This window comes from Rattus norvegicus, chromosome 7 (genome assembly GCF_036323735.1).
Source record: "Rattus norvegicus strain BN/NHsdMcwi chromosome 7, GRCr8, whole genome shotgun sequence".
NCBI classification, from domain to species: Eukaryota; Metazoa; Chordata; class Mammalia; order Rodentia; family Muridae; genus Rattus; species Rattus norvegicus.
This window is the reverse complement of record NC_086025.1, coordinates 19,372,590-19,394,594: the sequence shown is the minus strand read 5'-3', so window position 1 is coordinate 19,394,594 and position 22,005 is coordinate 19,372,590. Positions and strand designations below refer to the sequence as shown.

Below are 22,005 nucleotides of genomic sequence, written 5' to 3'. Positions count from 1 at the left end.
CAGAGTATCAAGTAAACAATGATCTATATGTTTGTTTTCTGTCTGCTCTTGATCATGGATATGATGTTTAACTTCCTGCCTTGACTTTCCTGGCTGGCTCTTGTCCTTATGAGATCTCAAATTATAGCTATTCCACTAAGAAGTCCCAGACTACGCTCTCATTATGGACTTGTCCACATTCACCTTAATTGTCAACTTGATACACCTTAGAGTTATTGATAGCAGAGCCCCAATTCAGTAATCGTGTGGGTAGGATTGGATTATGGGCATGTCTTGGTTAGTAATTACTGTAGGAGAGCCAAGCCCACCATGGATAGAGCCATCCTTAACTGAATGAATTTTTGCAATATAAGAAAGCTCTGTGAAGTTGGGTATGGTGGCATACATGCATACATCTAGTTCCAGAATGGGAGGCAGAGTCAGGAGAAGCAAGGCCAGTTTGGTCTTGGACCAAAGTAAGTTCTAGGACAGCCAGGGCCACACAAAGAAATCCTGCCTTGAAAAATAAAACAAACAAACAAAACAAAACAAAACCAAACAAAACAACAACAACAAAAAAACCCAGAAAGATGAGTGAGGGATTGAGGCAGCTGACAATGCTATTGCTCCAACTCCCACCCTCCTTTCCCTCTTTAGGTCTCTGCCTTGATTTCGGGCTCTGACTTCCTTTACTGATGTATCGTGACCTAAATTTGTAAGCCAAACAAAGCCTTTCCTCACCAAGTTGCTTTGGCTAAGAATGTATGATCACAGTACCAGAATGAAACTAGAATGGGATGGTGACCTACAAGTTTAAGTTAACCTTTTCTTCCTCTAACTTCCTTTTGGTCAGGATTGTTTTTCCCACCACAACAGAAATGAAACTAAATGGTAGAAAGCAAGAAATAAGTCTCTACCATTGTAGTACCAGCTATACCCTGGCCTTTTATTGTTAAGCCTGTTGGGCATATGAGACTGTGCCAGTTGATTCCAGTTCCCATGTCCCCTCTCTATTACCTTTCACACTCACATGCCATTAACTAACCTTTCCACCTAGTGAAACTACATTAGGATCCCTTCAAAATGCCAAGACCACATAACCTGTGGTAGGAAACATGTCATCCCAGCACTGTGGAGGCAGAGACTGGTGGATCTCTAGAGCTCAATAACCCCCAATGTAGCTGAATCCTGATTTTCCAGGACAATGAGAGACCCCGTCTCAAAAACTAGGCAGACAGCACCCAAAGAATGGTACCCAAAGTTGATCTTTGGGTTCCAGGTACATGCATACATGTGTATATGAAACACACACACACACACCACACACACACACACACACACACACACACACACACACACACAAATAATTATCAATTCCCCTGCTCAATAGCTGGCTCTTGTCCTTATCAGATCTCAAATTATAGCTATTCTACTAAGAAGTCACAGGCTAAGCTCTCATTTAAACCTCAGAAGGAAAACCTATCAGGAAACTAGGGCACAGAGCTGTTAGAGAACTGGCCGGAGTCACACAGCTCTTGGAAGTGAAGCCACCAGCCAGCCCTTGCAGTCACTGGCTTCCCAATCTCAGTAGGACATCTGGGAGCTTTCCTAGGCATCATGGGAAATCAGGGACTATCCATGGCCTCTAGCCACTAGATGTAGTTGCAAACATGTGCTCACTTGAGACAAACAAAAATTTCTTCAGATCCTGCTGAGTGTTCCGTGGAACTCTATCCAGCCAGGATTCCACCTTGTCCTCATGGGCAGTAAGGAAAATCACTTCCTCTATACTAGGACTCATCTCGCAGCATTTAATGATATTATCTTTAGTATCATTAAATGTAATCCTCAGGATGACCTTATAATGCAGATCTTATTAATAGCCTTAGATCTTATTAATAGATCTTATTAATAGTTTTAAGAAATTAAGGTTAATAAAGTAAGAACAAGGTCCATTGAGAATTGGTGAGTGTGTGTGTGTGTGTGTGTGTGTGTGTGTGTGTGTGTATGTGTGTCCCCGTCTATGTTTCTAAGTATGCACATGTGTGGAGGCAGAGGTCAACCAAAGAGGCTAGGCTAATTGCCCACTGAGCATCCATGATTCACCAGTCTCTGCCTTCCTAGTGTTTATTTTATTTTACCTTGAGCTTTGGAGATAAGACCTCACTGGGCAGCCTGGGCTGACCTGGAACTCACTATATAACTTAGGCTGGCCTCAATTTTGCAGTAATACTCCTGTTTTAGCCTCTGAGTGCTGACATAGTCAGCATGACCTGCCACACCCAGACACTTCTCAGATACGTATTTGGGCTCCAAAGCTTATGTCTGTGGCCTTTCTTGGGTGCCTGGCAGCTGTTGAACACACAGACATATGAGGTCCATATCAAAAGAAATGCAAAATGGGCGTGGCTTCAGTCCCCAGTGTCCTGGTGCATGTAGTATGAAAAATTGAAGTAATTGAAAAAAAAAATAACTAACCTGGACCCTAGGGAGCTCCCAGAGACCAAGCCATCAACCAATGAGCACACATGGGCTGGTCTGAGACCCTGGCACATAGGTAGCAGAGGGCTGCCTTGTCTGGCCTCAGTCGGGGAGGATGCACCTAATCCTGTAGAGGCTTGAGGCCCCAGGGAATGGGGATGCTCAGATGGTGCGCACCCTCTTAGAGGCGAAGGGGAGGGGGTGAAGAACTCTTGGAGGGTGGACTGGGAGGAGAAGCAACATTTGGGATATAAACAAATATAAAAACTAATTGAAAAAATTAATTAAAAACCCCACTACTGTGTAAAAAAAGTATCAATAAAACAAAACCTAATAATATTCTGCTAAAAGAGGGCGAGAGAGTTGCCTTGGTCATGACGTCTCTTCACAGCAATAAAGCCCTAAGTAAGACGGAGGTTGGTGCCAAGAAACTGTAGTATTGATGTCAAAGGCCTGACCATGCTTTTGTTTGGAGGAATGTTGACTTTGCGACTTTGGGTTAGGAAAGCAGTGGAATTCTTTCAGGAATGCTTAACGGACCACACTAGTAGAAGAATGGGAGACAGTGGTGCTAAGGGTGATTTGAATTGTGGGAGTCTGGCTCAGAGGTTTCAAAGGAGAAGAATTTTAGTATGTGGCCTAGAGATTGCCCTTGTGATGTTCTGGTGAAGAACGTGGCTGATTTTTGCCCTTTCTGAACAGGCCGCCGAGGCTGACATGAAGAGATTTATATTAATTACATTAGCAAAGGAAATCTCAAAACAGCCTAGTATCACCTCTGCTGTGTAGTTACTAAAGCTCACTCTCGTGAGGAGAGATTGGATGAAAAGGAGCAAGCTGAGCGAAAAAAATGAAGGAGAAAAGATACATCAGGAAAGGAATGTTCAAGGAGATAAACAGATTAAAGAGACTGAATGAAATAAATGGAGTGGTGGCCTCAGGGCAAAGTTCCACACAGCTGAGCTTCTATCTTGTGAAAAGGAAATGAAGAACGGTTTAGGGCTAGGTGTGTTAGTGCTTGCCTTTAATCTCAGTACTCAGGAGACAGAAGCAGTAGATCTCTGAGTTCAAGGGCAGCCTGGTCTACAGAACTTAGGCAGTGAAGGAAGACGTTGAAAACAGAAAGCTGGCGAAGATGCAATTGAACTCGGGGGCTACGTTCCAGCCCCAGCCAGCAGCAGAAGTTGACAGTTTCGCCATGTGGTTCTAACTGCAGAAGAGAGGAGTTATGGAATGTCACTCTGAGACGAAGGGATGCTGCTGAGGCCAGGTGTGCAGCATGAGTGTCCCTGCGTGGAGACGCAGAGAGGTCATTGTGAAGTTTCACAGCGTGAAGCTGTGAAGGTGAAACCCGTGTTACCTTGGAGATCCCAGGATGGTATAGATGCCAGAGCCGTGGGATATCTGCTGAGGAACGCTGATCACAGGGAGTGGAACCGGCCCAAGAGAAAGAAGTGTGTTGGAGTCCACGAATTGAAAGGGGATGGAGATCTGAAGTGCTTGGACATCAGACATGGAGTTGCAGAGTTTGGAGTTTGCCCAGCTGGTTTTCAGACTTGTTTTGGTCCAGTATTTCCTCACTATGGTCCCTTGCCTATTTTTTTAGATTGGAAATGTGTAACCTGTACCATTGTATGTTGGAAGTATATGATCTGTTTTCGATTGCGATATTACAGGGGATTACAGTTAAGAGATTGCATGAAGCTCAGAAGAGACCTTGAACTTTGAAATTTTAAACATTTGTTGAGACTGTGATAGACTACAGGGACCTTTGACATTGGACTAAATGCATTTTACATTACGTGTCAATAACAAACCTATGGGAGCCAGGGAGTGAAATGTGGTGGCTTGAATAGGTATGTCCTAGTGTTTGAATGTTTGGTCCATAGGAAGCAGCACTATTAGGAGGTGTGGCCTTGTTGGAATATGTGTGCCTTGTTGGAGTATGTGTGGCCTTGTTGGAGTGGGTGTGGCCTTGTTGGAGTGGGTGTGGCCTTGTTGGAGTGGGTGTGGCCTTGTTGGAGTAGGTGTGGCCTTGTTGGAGTAGGTGTGGCCTTGTTGGAGTAGGTGTGGCCTTGTTGGAGTAGGTGTGGCCTTGTTGGAGTAGGTGTGGCCTTGTTGGAGTAGGTGTGGCCTTGTTGGAGTAGGTGTGGCCTTGTTGGAGTAGGTGTGGCCTTGTTGGAGTAGGTGAGTGTGTTGCTGTGGTGTCAGGCTTTGAAGTTACATATGCTCATGTGACACCCAGGGTGACACACAGTCTCTTTCTGCTGCCTGAGGATCCAGATGTAGAACTCTCAGTTCCTTCTCCAGTACCATGTCTGTCTGGAAACTACCATGCTTCCCACCATGATGATTACGGACTAAACCTCTGAACCTGTAAGCCAGCCTCAATTAAATGTTTTCCTGTGTAAGAGTTGCTATGGTAGCGCTTTACAGGAATAAAACCCTAACCCCAAGACACTGGTAGAGAGATGAGTTAGGAGCTAGTTAACCTTCCTGGGCTTTCCAACTTGAGAACTGTGCTCCGCTCCTAGCATCTATTCCCTTAGCTGCAGTCCACCATGTTGAAATTTTTATAGGAATTGACAGGACTCACTGGAGACGCTGGCTGAGAGCTGGATACTTATAAACCTCATCTCCTAAGATCCTCACATCCAACTTTAATGAAGGAGGTGCTTACCCTGTCCTGGGTTCCCTGGATGAAGAACCCAAAGCAGAGTTTGGAAGCATGTGACATAGTGGTGGAGACAGAGACAGAGGGAAAAAAATCCTGTTGGCTAACATGGGGCTTGGTGGGATTCACAGGGGGACCTGAGCATAACTAATGTTCCACTTGCAGAACGAAGGCTGTTTTGCTGCCATGGAAATCTGTTACTGACTCTCTAGCAGTTGGGGGAGGGGATATGGAGAGATGCTAGCCTCAGTTGTCTGGGGATGCAGTTGCTCAAGGCAACAATGAAGGCCCTGTGAAGGGCCCGAATGTATAGTGTTAACACATTGTGTTGCATCAGATGCACTGCTGGCACAGAGCTGAGCAGAGAACCCACCGCTTTGATACAACATTCATTTCAACCCATTTTGTGGACGAGGAAAACTGAGACTTGGGGTAGGTAAATATATTCCCAGATCAGGAAGCTAATCCCATTTCATAAACAGTTCCCATTCTTGAAGAGCCGGACCCATGTCTCAAGTGCCTCTGTTTCTCCAACAGGGTTTTGAGGTATGCTGGTCAGGCTCTGTGTGAGATGAAGTTCACTGAAATTTGGGGCCTCTAAGCTTGGAGAGATGGAGGACAGCCTCACCCACGTGGGTCCCAGGCATCCCACCCTCTTCCCACAGCTGCCTTCGCTCTGAGGGCTGTCAGCAGCCTGCAGCACTGTGGGCCTCCTGCCAGACCACTGCTGCTAGGGAAGGGGACATTATTCATCCAGGAGATAAGGCAGCTGATGAGAGGTGGGCCTCTGAGCAGCTGTTCCTTCTCGGCATGGCTGGAACGGATGTGAGAGATGTACAGGGGTGTGAGAAGGAGGGGAAACTACTTTGAGATTAAAAAAAATAATAGTTTCCCTGGAGTGACAGGACACCACATTTCTGAGCAGAGACAGGAGCTAGCAGAGATGTATGTCCTGAGCCTTCTCCCATGGAGAGCTATGTTGACAGATCACGTGACTGCTGCTGGAAGGTTATTAACCCTCTAGCTGGGGACCACTCAGCACTCCGATCGCCGAAAACACACACTAGTGGGTACAGGATTCTAGAAAGATACACCTTTTCCCCTAAACCCAGCCTGGAGCCAGGAGCTCAAAGCTTCCATGGTGACCACTGCCTCCAAACTCTCATCTGGCCCATCCTTCCTGCCCTATCCCAAGGTTTTCCCTCTTCCCTCAGGGTGAGCTTCTTCATGGGACAACTTCCCTCTTGAGAAGCAAGATAGGTCTTGTTTGTTTTATGGAGGGAGCCATTGAAACATACCCTGAGTGTTTCCTCTAAGGAGGGAGGTGGGGATGTGGAGTCCATCAGTGAAAAGCCACAAGGGCACAGGTGACAGACACTCTTGCAATCTACTCAACATGGTCCCTTTCCTCAGAATCGAGAGTGGGCCCACTTTGGCACTCAGTAAACTCCAACTGCATGGCTCCCTTCAGTTCCTGTCAAGCCTCAGCACCAGGGAAGGTGTGCACAGGGTCTTTGAGGGGGGTGAGGTAAGATGTCTGTCCCTGTTACGTCTCAACATATGCAGGAACATGTTCAGATCCAACAGACTCGGCCCTGAATCCATGGCGATCAATACATAATGTTTGTTGAAGCATTGGGCTCTTGCCTCCTTAAGAACAACTGCTTACCTTTGAGGTAGGTGAAGTTAACAACAAGGCCTCACTATGGAGCCCAGGCTGACCTCCAGCCATCTTCCTGCCTCGGCCTCCTGAGTGCTGGGAGGCAGGTGCAGACTACTAGTCCTGGCGTTTAATAAGACAGGGGCATGGAGGAGTTGAGGAGCTTCTGCGATCACACTGTACAGCCAGGTAGTCTGACCCACGTCATACATGGATGTCTCTTGCATAAGTCCCTGTGCGTTCAAGTCTGGACAAGCTCTGAGCTGTTTTTAAGGGGTCTGCAGTAAATACGATTTTAAAAAACATCTATTAACTCTGCACGTTCAACTCTCTGTTTCCAAAACGATCCCAAACTCTGAAATGTATATGAACACTTCTCAGAAGCCCCCTTTCCCTTCCCTCTTCTGAAACAAGGTTCCTCTGCCCTGCCGCCTACGCTGTCGCCACCATGGCCCTTAGTACACACATCCTTGCTGTAGTTTTGTCTTCAGTTTCTTCCTTTGGGGAGGGCTGACTGCTGACTTTCTATCTGCGTGACTAGAGCCTTGCCAACTGACGATTGCAAAGAGGTCAGAGGGGCAATGCAATGCTAAGACTAATGAGAGAAGCAGGGGGCAGGGATGGGCAAGGACGGCTAAGGAAAGAGAAGGGCTGTGGAGGGGCAGAGAATGCATGTGGCCCTGCCTGCCCTGCTGGAAACACATGGCAGTGATTTTCAGGATCTCACCCACCCAGAGGTTCCATTGTAAATACTTCCAGCTGCCCCTTACGCTAAGGATAGGAACTCCTGGAGACAGGATCTTGGCTACTTCTAGTTTGAATGCCTATCAGAGGAAGAGTCGGAAGGAACCACTCTGGAGGAAGCCATCTAGGCTCACCAGATACACCTAAAGCTGTGTCTTGGCTGGTTTGGCGACTGATAGATCCGTCCACCTTTTCCAGCACAGTGGCGAAGGGGCGTTCCATCTTGACTAGACATTGGAATCCCCTAGAAGCCTTCAAAATGATTCTAACCCAGCCCTTCCTCCTCGTTCTCCATCCCCAGATGTTCTGATTGACAGCCAATGGCCACATGTGTAGACGTGCTCCCAGAAGATTCTAGTGGAAGGCTGGAGAAAGGACTCAATAAAGTGCTTGCCTTGATCCTCAGACCTATGTAAATATGTTGTATGGTGGTACACACTTGTAATGCCAACGCTGGGGGTGCAGAGACAGGTGGATCCAGGGAGCCAACAGATCTAGCCTAATTGGTGGGTCCTTGGCCAACAAGAAACCCCATGTCAAAGTACAAACTAGTCAACACTGGAGAAATGACACCTGAAGTTGTCCTCTTACCTCTACCCTCACAATACACCAACAAGCACACACACACACACACACACACACACACACACACACACATGCACGCACACATATAGACACACATACACACAAATATTTTTAATGGTTTTAAAACTACATTTATTTATGGTATATGTATGCACATATACACATACGCACACGCAGAGGTCAAAGGACAGATTCCAGGACTCGGTTCTCTTCTAATATGTGGTTTGCAGGGAACAAACTCAGGTTACCAAACTTGACCCAGGCAAGAGTTTTAGTGGCTCTGAAAAACCTGTTACTTATGACATCACAGGGATGCTAACACTGGCGCACTGCACGTCACTCAGGGCTTGGTGGCGGTGTGAATGTCAGCATACCTCCTGTACTGTCAGGCCTGTAAGAGCATGGTGCCATAGGTACACATTTCCTACTTGGCAATGCTAACAGATGACTAGGGTCTTGGTTTCACATTTACTTATCCTGTTTTGCATTGTGCCCCTTCTTGTCATGACAAAAAATTATTTTTTTCGGAGCTGGGGACCGAACCCAGGGCCTTGCGCTTGCTAGGCAAGCGCTCTACCACTGAACTAAATCCCCAACCCGACAAAATTTACTATATTAAAATTTAATTGGTTCTTCCAGCCGTCTCCTCTTGGTTACAGAGTGTTGAGTATGCATGTGGAGCATGTCAAGGCCATGTTGAGTGAGGCATTTAAAATGTTGGGGTATGTAATTTCTGCAATGTTTGCCCATGGTGAGTTTCTCAGACCAAGTCTAAACTCAACTGTCAACTTGCCTGGATTTAGGAATCACTCAGTTCTAGGTTTGTCTGTGAGCTTGCTTCCAGAAAGGTTTAACTGAGGAGAAAAGATCTCCTCTGAAGGGGGTGGAGCACCACTCGATGGGATGGAGTCCCAGGCTGAACCAGCCAGGAGGACGTCTGTTAAGCATTCATCTCCCTCTGCTTCCTCACTAGATGCGACGTGACTAGCTGCTCCTGTTCCTACTGCTGTGCCCCCCTCACCATGATGGATTGCATCTGCTCAGACCAGGAGCCAAAATAAACTTTTCCTTCCTTCAACACCGTTTGCCAGGAGTTTTGTCACAGAAACAAAGAAGAGTCACTCATACAACGTCCTCTTCATTAAATGACGCGTGACCGTTGTCAAAGCGGGGGTTTTAGAAGACTCGCAGTCCTTTCAATGAGCTTGGGTGCCTTTCATGGCCATGGATTTGGGCCTCTTCTGTGCATCCTTGTGACTTTTTGCTCTAACATAGCAGTAGGTCATGGGGATTGCTTCATTTCCTTATATGTGGACACACTTCTCTATTTCTAATTGTGTCTAGTGATTGACTCCCCTGTAATTTATTAAAACATGCCCTGAAGATACACAATTGAGCTACAGTTCACCTGGATGACCTGAAAGTAACCTTTAGGAGTCAAGTGTGGTTTGGAAGAGCTGAGGGTGGCCTCTAGGGGCTAGGGTGGCTTTTAAGAGCTGAGGTTGGACTCTAAGAGCTGAGAGAAGCCTCCAGCTATCAAACAGCTAGGAATACACCCTAAGTTCATGGGTGCAGGAGATAAAGTCTTTCAACAAGCGAGAAGATCCTCTAAATAGTTCCCCTGCCACTCCGCACGACAGCCCTTCCCCTGCCACTCCGCACGACAGCCCAGCCCCTGCTGGCATCTGTGATACAGACTTGTAGAAAACCCAGTTGAGCCTGCCCAGAACTCTGAGCCGCATAAGCCAGCAGACGAGTAGGTGATGTTTTGAACCGCTAAGTCTGGAGAAGCTGAACTGGGCTTGGGAGGTGAATGGCCCCCTCCAGTGCTTCTGCTCTGTCCCGCCTCTGAGAGGACTCTGTCACGTGCATTTACAATTCTCATCTGATGGAATCTGCTTGGCCTCCAGCTTGCTTTTTGAAGGCAGGTGTTTTCAAAGATTCTTATACACATCACTTAGCGGGCATTTTGTGCCACACGCATACTGAACTTCATAGAAGCTGGAGGTTGGAGAGATGGCTCTGCGGTTAAGAGCCCTGGCTGTTAATGCAGAAGACCCCGAGTTCCCCAGCTCCCACCAGCGACTTCAAATCATCTCTAACTCCAGATCCAGGGAATCTAACACCCTTTTCTGGCCTTCAGAGGCACTGGTCACACACACAGGTACCAGTACACACTTGGCACATACATGCCTGAAGGCAAACAGACACAGAAGAACATGTTGGAAAACCTATTAAGCTGTTTCCCGTAGCAAGTGTGCCACATGTCACAGACTGTCGTGGTGAAGATGAACCCAGCACCGTGCGTCATCATACATACTTTGAGTCACCCCTCTCTGAAATCCGATGATCTCGAGGTAATTTTATTGTCACCTTCCCAGCCACATTTGCTGTCACTTCATGTGCTGCTGTCTATGCTTTGATGTGTCTTTTGCCTATTATTTGTTGAAATTTTAGGATTTTTTTTTGTCACCCACGGTGGTGTTTTAAGATAGTATTGTAAAATAAATATGACTCGCATTTAATAGACACTAAATAAACAAACAATATTTTGGTGCTCTGTGTGTGTGTGTGTGTGTGTGTGTGTGTGTGAGAGAGAGAGAGAGAGAGAGAGAGAGAGAGAGAGAGAGAGAGAGAGAGAGGAGAGAGAGAGAGGCATTATATATTCTTAGATGCCCATTTGTGTGCTAGTTTGTAAGCCTGTGATGTCTGTGGAAGCTAGGGGTCACTACCCTGTGTCTTCCTGCATTAATCTCCCTGTTTCCCTGTTGTTGTTGTTATTTGAGCTGGGGTCTCTCTGTGTAGTCCTAGATGTCCTGGAATTCACTCTGTAGAGCAGGCTGGCCTCAAACTCAGAGCCTGTGCCTTCCAAGTGCTGGGACTGAAGGTGTGAACCACCATGGCCTGGTTTCCATCTTTCTTTTCTCTGTCTCTGTCTGTCTCTCTCTGTCTGTCTCTCTGTCTCTGTCTCTCTCTGCCTCTGTCTCTCTCTGTCTCTGTCTGTCTCTGTCTGTCTCTCTGTCTCTGTCTCTCTGTCTGTCTCTGTCTCTGTCTCTCTCTCTCTCTCTGTCTCTCTCTCTGTCTCTGTCTCTCTCTCTCTCTCCTCTCTCTTTCTCTGAATCACCCACAGCAGAGTGACTGTTCTAGGCTGGATGACCACTGAGCTCTACCTGCGGGTCTCCAACCCAGATTCTAGGAAACATACTTGGTGAGCCCTCTACAGAATCGTACAGCTTTTCGTTTCTAAGTGACCTTGAAGTAGTATCATCAGAGACTGGTAAAGTGCCTGCCGTGGAGGCCTGAGGACCTGAGGTCAGATCTCTAACACCCATGTAAGGTCCAGGCGCGGCTGTGCACACCTCGCTGACACATTGAATCTGCAGTGTCTCAGCCGCCCCATCTTTCCAGGGGTGTGGCCAGGGCCTGCCTCCTATGTTATAAGCTTTCAGTGGTAATGTGTCTGGCACGTAGTGCTATATACTGTTGCTATATAAGTAATTAAGAGGAAAGAATCAGTTCTAAGTTACAGACCTGAAGAAGAGGAGGATGAGTCACGGGAGAAGCTAAGAGACAGAGGTGATGGAGCAGGAATGAGTCCTCAGGACGGGAGCCAGAAGGTATCTTGGCTGAAAGCACAGCTTAGATTGGAGGCTGATGAGAACTTCTGCCCACCAACACTGAGGGTGAATGAAACCTGGCTCTCTTAAGTGGTACTAGCCCTGAGCATCCTCCAAGGACAAGTGTTGAGGTCCTCAGCTCTTCCAGACTTGGCATCCCAAAACACACCCCACACCTCTATTTAAGGCAACAGAGCCTTCCAACGTCTCATTGCAATCTGAGGTCTATGAGTGTCTGTGTCTGCCCAGCTGTCACAGGGTGGAAGGTTGAGGACACAGCCAAGCATGTGCCAGGGGAGGGTGTAGGGATCTTGTAACTGCTATCCATCATAGATGCTAAAATTAGTACACCCAACTCCTTGTCACTCCTCTTCACCCAACTCAGCTCACTTCTTTGTGTCTCCAGCTCCAGGTCTGGCTTCCAAACATACCCATGAAACGTCAGGCTTTCTACAGCCTTCAGAGGAGGGTGAGGCAGGGACTGTGTCCAATTAGCTTTGTGGGGTCCAAACGTTCCCCTAAGCGGATAAAAATACATTGGAATTCAACTTAGAGGAAAATATCGAATAGCACAGCAAAGTGTGTGTGTGTGTGTGTGTGTGTGTGTGTGTGTGTGTGTGTGTGTGTGTAACAAAGTGTGTGTGTGGACTGTCAAAAAAATCACACACACACACACACACACACCCCAAAGACCAAACATATTCCATATCCATTTATGTTCTTCTGTATTTCCAACATGTGTGCACGCGTGTGCACACACCGCCAACCCCCCCCCCAGCACACCAGCGTATCTATTTCTGAATAAGGTAAAATTACACATTCATGTCATCTTGTGACCTTTTGCGCCTGGCCACTACTTCCAGGGATCTTTGCTTGCCAAAATCTAAGCAGACTTGGGTATGGACCAGACCCTGTGGGAGGAAAGGGCAAGCTTAGACGTCTAGGTGAGGCCAGGGGCCCAACCAACCCCAGGAGACAAGCAAGTCTCTTGGGAGATTTGGGAGTTCCTCTCTGCCTGGGCACAAGATCCTCACACACATAATCACATGATGCTTCAAAGATTTACGTTTATGATGGAACAAAAGGATGAATTGGGGCATCTCTTTCATTTTTTTTTATTAAGACCCACTTAGCAGCTCATACCTCATTTGCCTTCAAGGAAGAGTTGTACATATAGGCAGAAAGACCACAATGATATGCCAGTCAAAGGTACGAGGCATCTGAGGGTTTTGACCTCAGAATTTGAAATTAATTATAATGTGCAGTAGCAAAAAAGTAATATTTTAAAGTGTTTTCTGTGAGTCTGTGAAGGGAGAGCAAACACAGACTCTTTCCAAGGTGCATATGACTTGACCCTCCAACACTGAGTGGCCAGTGGGTCAACTCTTTGGGGTTCCCTCAAAATAGAATTAGAGGACGCATGCTCTAACTTCTCCTTATTTATAGTTTTAAAAGATGCAGGAAGTATAGCTATATCGTAGATCCAAGTCATGTCTTCTCTAGATACATGGGGTGACCTGCACCCCAATGCCCCACCTAGCTTCTCAGAGAGGGACTGTTTAGACTAACCCATTCTCTGAGATGATACTCTGGGTCCTGCTATAAAGAGAACTCGTTCCTTGGCTTGGCCTGTTGGGTTGGGGAGGCTGCATGGGGCTCACTTTGGACTCATCATGGGCCAGACCACCTGATTCAGCATTGAGTTTGAAGGGTGCTTGGACCCAGGTGCTGTGTGAGACACAAGAATGTCAACTACCATGTTGCTGCCCCTTAGATTCCTGAAGCACCAGCCTCCATCTATCTCTTGGGAGCCCTCTATGGCGTGCACTTGAGTCAGAGTACTCTCCTGTGGAGGGGGTTTCTGCCCGGGGACCGACAGATTCCCACTTTCCTGAAGCAGACTCTTCATTTTAACCTTTCCAGCATGACACCTTGCCAAGGCTCCCAGGGGTCCCTGAAGGGCAAGGACTGTCAGGATGCATTTTTCTCACAGAACCTAGCAGGTCAATGAGTCTGGAGTTCAGAGGGTGAAGAACTCAGGCTCTGCAGTCACGCAGCCCAGGCTCAGGCCTGACTTAGTCACTTCCCAGTTCATGATCTTAGACTGGTACATTTAAGTTCAGTGACTCAGGTTTCCTTTAACAAACAAAGGTAACAACAAGACATGTCAGGCAGTGGGTAAGAGGGCTGAAGTAATGCAGACACAGAGCATTCTAACCCCATTCATTATTTGTCCATGGGATTTGAGCAAATCTTCAATTTGCCTGAGCCTCAGTTTTCTCATCAATTTAATGGGGGAGAATGGCATATTCCCAGGCTTTCGTTTCCTTCCATTGGTAACTCCCTTGCACTGGTACTTATTCGCTGTTATCTGTGCATCTGTCCATGCAGCAGGTGCCTGTGGCTGGAGCCCAGGCTCTATTTATGAAGATGCCTGAGGCTTAAGAGAGTATCGCAGTACAGTAGGAGCCGAAATATAGTAGGTGCTCAGTAAATATTCAACGACCAAAAGATAGCATTTTTGTCAAGACTGAACCAAAGGAGGATAAGTAGGTGCGGTGAATAATACTGATTGTCAGATTGACAGGATCTAGAATTATCTATGAGACAAGCCTGTGAGCATGGCTGTGTGGATTTCCAGGTTAGAACTATAGGTGGTTATCTAAGGCCAACCTTATGGGCTGAGGTCCAGGTTTGCATGGAAAAGAGAGAGAAAGCTGAGAACCAACATGCATCCCTCTCTGCTTCCTGACATGGGCACAACGCCAACAGCCTACCCAGGTTCCTGCCTCCACACCTTTCCTACCAAGGTAGACTGTATCTTCAAACTTTGTATCAAAGTAAACCTTTTCTTTATTAACTTGCTTTTGTCAGGTATTTTGTTACAGTAACTATTTTGTTAAAAGTAACTAATATGGTAGACTCTATTGATAGTCAGAATGATGGAGAGAGAGAGAGAGAGAGATAGGGAGAGAGAGGGAGAGAGAGAGAGAGTAAGAGAGAGAGAGAGAGAGAGAGAGAGTAAGAGAGAGAGAGAGTGTGTGTGTGTGTAGAACAAAGGCATTTGGACAGTCAAAAAAAATCTACAGGGTCCAGGGATGTAGCTTGCTTGAGTTTGATACCCAATACTTAAAAAGGGAAAACAAGAGGTAGGAGGAGAGAGGGGAAGGGAACCCAGGACACTGCCCAGACTTCATCCTCACCTATGTGAGCACACATAGACAGTCACATTCTCTGAGTTCCTCTCCTGTGAAATAAAGAGTAACTTGTCCCCTCAGAAAGGCCCGGCCACTCTTGGCCAGCATCTTGTGCTAATGCCTAGCTCACAGCAGAACCCCTCCCCCCCATCCTTGCACTTGTGATCTCTAAGGACAAAGTGAATAGACACTTGACACTGACTGAAGGCCTTCTGTGTACCAGGCTCCACTCTGAATGATGAGGCTACAGGGATCTGAGGTAGTGCATAAGCAGAAGCAGGATGAAGGCCTAAGGCAGAATTTACAAGGCACTGTGCTAAGACTGAGAAACACTGTTATGGGAGCATGTATGGGCAGGAAGGGGCTGGGCTTGATTGACATGAAGACCCCCGTACAGGCCCCTTCACGGCTTCAACCATACGAGTATGTATTGGGAAAATGATTTTTCCCTTTCTGAGTGCCAGCAGTTACTGGAGCCATCTGGGCTCCCATTTTCCAGTTGTTGGCATCTGCTGTGGGAGTGTGCTCATTTCTGTTAGTAAACAGTATGTGGGCATCACGACAAGAGACCTAGTGGCCTGGTTTAAAGACACTCCTAGAGAAGTTGGAGGACATAGAGAAAATAGGGATTTGACGTTTAGAACAGCTAGTGATGGTCCTGCTTTACGGAGCAGAAACATGACAGGTCCTGGTTTGATCACGGTCAGCTTCATAGTTTAAGCAACGAGCCCTCCGTGTGGCAATGCTTTCCCAGTCCAGAGACACAATGATTGACCTTCTGTCCCTGTGTCTGGGAGATATTCAGAAGTGCTGGGGACTGTGGTGAGCTGCAGAGGCTGTACCCTGATGAGGAGACATTCCTGTGACGTCTATTGGGTTAGGTCAGTGAAGGTGTTGTGCCCCAATGTCTGCTCAGTAAAACTGGAGTAACAATTTTATTTCTCTCATAACGTTGTCTTGATGGTTAACTTAGTAGGTATGCAAATGGAAACTGCTACCCCTGGAGGGTGACCTGCATCGTAACCTTCCGAAACATCCATCTATCTATATTAAGAACTGAGTACACTGAGAAAAAAGGTTGACTTTTTGTCTGTTTTGATTTTTTAGACGTTAGGAAGTGCATTTAGGGTCTTGTGTGCGCAAGTGTTCCACCATTGAGCTATGCTGCCAGGGCTATTTTTACTTTGTATTTTGAAATATGGGCTCCCTAATTTTCCCCAGCTGGCCTTGAACTCTGAGTTGTCTTGCTGCAGCTTCCTGAGAAGCTGGGATTAGAGGGCTGTGCCACCGGGCTCAATTTAGCAATCAGGTTCTGGCAATGTTTCTGAGGCCTTTCCCTTCTCCTTCAGAGTGGTACTGCATCCTGGGTTAGGGATGGCTTCGAGATGACTCGAAGCCGGCAGGCACAAGCCACAGGCCCATGTCGCAGTGGTGTTCTCCATGACTGCCCGATGTAGCCCTCAATCTGCTCCTGGTTACCATTCAGCCTCTAGGCTGCAAAGAATGTGCCTTTACAGCGGGCAGCCTTCCAGCGACCCGAGAAGGGAGCCTCATCCTTTCAGGACGTCTCAACTACAGATAAAATCCTTCCTGTGTCCCAGCTCACAGCTGGCAGGGGCCATTGCCAGTGACTAATGGCGATGGGTGAGTTGTCAGAAAGATGTGTGTGTGAACGGAGCACCAGCGAGCCAAGGCGAGGCTCGCATTCAGGAGGCTGGTGGGAAGCCGCGCAGCAGCACAATGGTTTGTTGTGCACCTACTATGTCCCTGGATCTGTGCCAAGCATTCAGGAGACGGCAGCAAAGTCAACAACAGTTTCCCTAAACCTGTGTTTACTGTCTCAGGGCTCTGTGACAGTAATGATTTCTCTTGATCTTTGGCTCAAGCTAGGGCATACCCAGATCACATTACCTTTATTAAAGAATGGACAATAAAAGAAATGTGTTTAAAGCTCAATGCATGACAGTGTCTAGGTACTTATTGCGAATTCTTTCCCTTCGGGTCTGGTATCCAACTCGACTACACTTCCCAGTATGCCTCAGGGCGGGTGGCCATGTGACTATATTCTGGCCAACTGGATGAATAGAATGCTTTGAGTTTCTTCACATAAACTGAGCTTCCATGAATCCCCTTGGACAGGGGAATGGGAGAAGAGGCTGCCAGAGCCTTGCTGGCTAGGCAGCCATGCTAGCCTCGTGGTTGTGTAAGGTTCAGTAAGAGACTTTGTTTTTGTTCGTTTTTCTATCTATGCTCGTTCAAAGAAGTAGGAAAAATCCCTTTATGCAAGCAATATCTCAGAAAAGCAATGGGACTATCTTTACACTCCATGGTCAGCCTTGGACTCACCCACGGTGAGGGGAACTTAGATGGGCCGGTCTTGTATGGGATGAATTCACTAACTCCCCCTCCCCCAGTCCCGTGCTGCATTTCATGGACCAGGTTGAGAGAACCAGAAAGTCTTCTAGGCCTGTTCTGAGTCTAGAGGAATCCCAGTGGCCAGTTGTTGCCCCTCCTGGAGCATCCAGCTGCTAGCTGCTTAGAGGAGGGTCAGGAACTAATGGCCTCACAGTTTCTTTTTTTTTATTTTATTTTATTTATTTATTTATTTTTTTATTAACTTGAGTATTTCTTTTTTTTTCATACTTTCTTTTTTTTTATTTATTTTTTTATTAACTTGAGTATTTCTTATATACATTTCAAGTGTTATTCCCTTTCCCGGTTTCCGGGCAAAATCCCCCTCCCCCCTCCCCTTCCTTATGGGTGTTCCCCTCCCAACCCTCCCCCCATTGCCGCCCTCCCCCATACTCTAGTTCACTGGGGGTTCAGTCTTAGCAGGACCCAGGGCTTCCCCTTCCACTGGTGCTCTTACTAGGATATTCATTGCTACCTATGGGGTCAGAGTCCAGGGTCAGTCCATATATAGTCTTTAGGTAGTGGCTTAGTCCCTGGAAGCTCTGGTTGCTTGACATTGTTGTACTTTTGGGGTCTCGGGCCCCTTCAAGCTCTTCCAGTTCTTTCTCTGATTCCTTCAACGGGGGACCTATTCTCAGCTCAGTGGTTTGCTGCTGGCATTCGCCTCTGTATTTGCTGTATTCTGGCTGTGTCTCTCAGGAGCGATCTACATCCGGCTCCTGTCGGTCTGCACTTCTTTGCTTCATCCATCTTGTCCAATTGGGTGGCTGTATATGTATGGGCCACCTGTGGGGCAGGCTCTGAATGGGTGTTCCTTCAGTCTCTGTTTTAATCTTTGCCTCTCCCTTCCCAGCCAAGGGTATTCTTTTTCCTCATTTAAAGAAGGAGTGAAGCATTCACATTTTGATCATCCGTCTTGAGTTTCGTTTGTTCTAGGGATCTAGGGTAATTCAAGCATTTGGGCTAATAGCCACTTATCAATGAGTGCATACCATGTATGTCTTTCTGTGATTGGGTTAGCTCACTCAGGATGATATTTTCCAGTTCCAACCATTTGCCTACGAATTTCATAGACTCGTTGTTTTTGATAGCTGAGTAATATTCCATTGTGTAGATGTACCACATTTTCTGTATCCATTCCTCTGTTGAAGGGCATCTCGGTTCTTTCCATTTTCTGGCTATTATAAATAAGGCTGCGATGAACATAGTGGAGCACGTGTCTCTTTTATGTGTTGAGGCATCTTTTGGGTATATGCCCAAGAGAGGTATAGCTGGATCCTCAGGCAGTTCAATGTCCAATTTTCTGAGGAACCTCCAGACTGATTTCCAGAATGGTTTTACCAGTCTGCAATCCCACCAACAATGGAGGAGTGTTCCTCTTTCTCCACATCCTCGCCAGCATCTGCTGTCACCTGAGTTTTTGATCTTAGCCATTCTCACTGGTGTGAGGTGAAATCTCAGAAGTTAGACCGCAGGGAAACAAATAACCCTATTAAAAATGGGGTTCAGAGCTAAACAAAGAATTCACAGCTGAGGAATGCCGAATGGCTGAGAAACACCTAAAGAAATGTTCAACATCTTTAGTCATAAGGGAAAGGCCTCACAGTTTCTAATTTGTTCTACCCTCTCCAAAGAAAACAGTTTGCAGAAGTCAATCACTTTCTACGTTATTTCATTAGTCTTAAAAGGAAAGAAAATGGGTTTTTGCTGTTGCTGTTGTTCCGTTATTAATAAAAGAGCGCTTGGAATTATCTGGTTGCTCCCCACAAAGTTAGCATGTAGCAAGCAATCTAGTGACCAAGGACCTGCCATGTCACCCTGGCTCACTTTTTCATGGAACCTATCCGCTAGCACAGAGGCTCACACCCGGTGCATTAAAACGTATGTCCAGAGTTTGGAGGCATGGAGGCTGGGTGGGAGGGAAAAAGGAGGTGAGAGAGCAGAGATGTACTCTGTATCCTCACCCCCCCACCCCCCCACCCCCCACCCCCCCACCCCCCGCCTCAAACCTTTTTAGCTGTCCAGGCTGAGGCCGTCTATTGAGCATGCTCAGTATTCTCAACCTAGGAACCGCAGCCTTCTCAGGGGCTGCACTCGAAAGGGCCGAGGAAGAGGAGCCGCACAGGTTTGTTGGTATGAAGCCATGTCTCCAAGGCTCCTCCTAACTGGCAAGTAACACAGGGTTCTACACGGAGAGTGGGAGAATGTGGGGCGTTGGTGGAGTGGCGGGAAACTGACCCTCCCCCATACTGCCTGTGTTCAGAGTGCCTAGCTGATGTCTTCTAACTGAGAAGCCTGGTGTCAGAGACCAGAGGCTCAGAGGTATGTACAGCTGGAGACCCTGGGGAGAGGCTCGGAGCAGCTGAAAGTCTCTGGCACAGCCTGGAAGCAGAGCCATTCCAAGAACAGGGAGGAAGGCCTGGGCTGGTCATTTTCAAGCTCCAAGGCCTGGATGATCTGAGAAAGATTTCTGCCATGTCCTGGAAGGAAAGAACTGTCTGGTTGTTTTGCAGTGCGAGCCTAGGACCCAGGCAGTGCATGACACAGGCTACCAGAGTGGGCTCTCAGAACGCTGGAAGACTTCACATCAGCTGTGCTGAGTCCTGCAATTCATTCACTCACTCATTCATTCATTCATTCATTCATTCATTCATTCAACCAACCATCCATGGGTGGGAGGGAGCACCTTCCAGGCTGCATTCACATAGAAAACCCTGGGAAACTGAGACATCAGTTTGGAACCAATGGGCAGGTTTGAAAGTCTCAGACCTCTGTTTCCACTCTCTCTGGGCGTCTGGTTCCACTCAGAGCTTTCCATTAAACACAGGCTTAGGGGGAGGATTCTGCTAGTTCCTTATGCCAAGGTTGAGAAGCCACACTGTCAGGTACTGCCACATTCACTCAGATTTAAGATCCAGAAACTCCTTTGCCACAGCCCTTTCTAGTTCTTCCCTGACTTCCTGTTGCTGTCTGCCATCTTGCCCATCAGTGACCCCTGACCCCAGGGGAGTAACTAATAGAGATGGTAGTCGTGGCTCTTTGTACTTACTATGAGTCCCAGGTTCTTCAAAGTCATTTAAAATCCCCACTCTCCTTAAGAGGTGGACATTATTATCCGCTTGTTACAAAGCAAGGAATCAAAACACAGAGCCACAAAACTTTTAAGAAGTCACACAGTATATGCTTGGGTAGAGCTTGTATGCTTGGGCGGTCTGACTCTCACATCTGAGGCTCCATTGTTGAAGACCCACTGGGTGCTGGAAGCTGCTCCCATTGTTTCTCACAGTCAGCTATCATTTATTGAATGACTGCTACACGCCAGGAACTGTTCGAAAGTTCAGGCCAAGGCGGGGCTAGGAGTGAAATGTTTACCTTGGGGCATGGGATGTAGGTTGGGTGCCAATGTTTCAGTAATCCAGACAAATAATATTCTAGAGCAATGTTTTAAAAAACAAACCAGTGAACTATGCCAATAGAATGGCTGCATGTACTTCATGGAGTTTTACCAGTTAGCTGTGGCAGGGCACTTCGGCAGAAAGCTCGGAGCTAAAGGAGGCAGAAGGAGTGAGTCAGGTCAGTCTGAACTATACATTTATAGTTTGGTGTGACAGTGCATGCCCTTAATCCCAGCATTTGGCAAGGAGAGACAGGTAGGTCTCTGATTTTGAGCCCAACCTAGTCTACAGAGAGAGTTCCAGCATAGCCAGGGCTTCATAGTAAGATCCTGCCTTGAAAAGCAAACAAAAGATTTTTATCAGAAGAAGATAAAGAATGAAACATTCAAATGCCAATTCATGCCTAATGGAGGGTATATGAATGACTTAATTGAATTCTTGGTTTTGTTCGTTCGTTCGTTTGTTTGTTTTGAGAAAGGGTCTTGTTTCGTAGCTCAGACTAGCCTGCAACTTGCTATCTTCCTGCCGCAGCCTCCTAAGTGTTGGGATCACACCCCACTCCTCACGGAATGAGTGCCGTGTATGGCCCAGAGACATTGCTCACCCTACTGCTATCCACACACTCTGCCCTTGGTAGAAATTAATCATGGGTGCCTGGTTTTGTTCCTTGAGGAGCCTTCCCAAGTATCTTTTTATTCTTCTCAACCATAGCAATGTGCAACATCAACCCTGCCAGTAGGGGGCAGAGCTGGGCTTTGAACCCAGGCTGTCCCATTCCAAGCAATCAGATCTTAACACAGGCCACATTTGGTTCAAGTCCGTTTTTGTTAGGGGGGAAAAAAGGACTCTATGGGCAGGAAGCTATAGGGTGAACAATGAGAGGTGAGGACAGGGACCTTATTGACTGTAGTCAAAAGCCGTTGACATTGGATCTCAGCAGGGTGGACTAGCAGATTGCAACCCCTAAACCTGTGTTTAAACAGGAAGCTCGAAGTTGAGCCCTAGCTGCAGGCAGCATGGGAAGAGAGGGCTGGGACTTTGGAACCTGCCTATGGGCACTGATGGATGTCCCAACGTTCCAGGTGCTCCAGGTAAATGAGAAGGTCACAGTAGTCATGAGGCCATGAAGCCTAGAGTAGCATTTCCAGGACTCTGCCTAGGAATGTTCAGCCTTTCAGTTAGACCCCTCATAAGCCAAAACTCCTGAAGGTCCTATACTGAATGGTAGGGTTTAAGAATTTTGTTTTCAGGATGTCTTCTT

General features: G+C 47.0%; 1 protein-coding gene across 5 annotated transcripts in view; it reads right to left on the bottom strand.

Annotated features, from left to right (window-relative positions):
• The window catches only part of Syn3 (synapsin III), a 457,540-nt gene that overhangs the window by 306,977 nt on the left and 128,558 nt on the right, over positions 1 to 22,005 (bottom strand). The gene's annotated exons all lie outside the window — the stretch shown is intronic.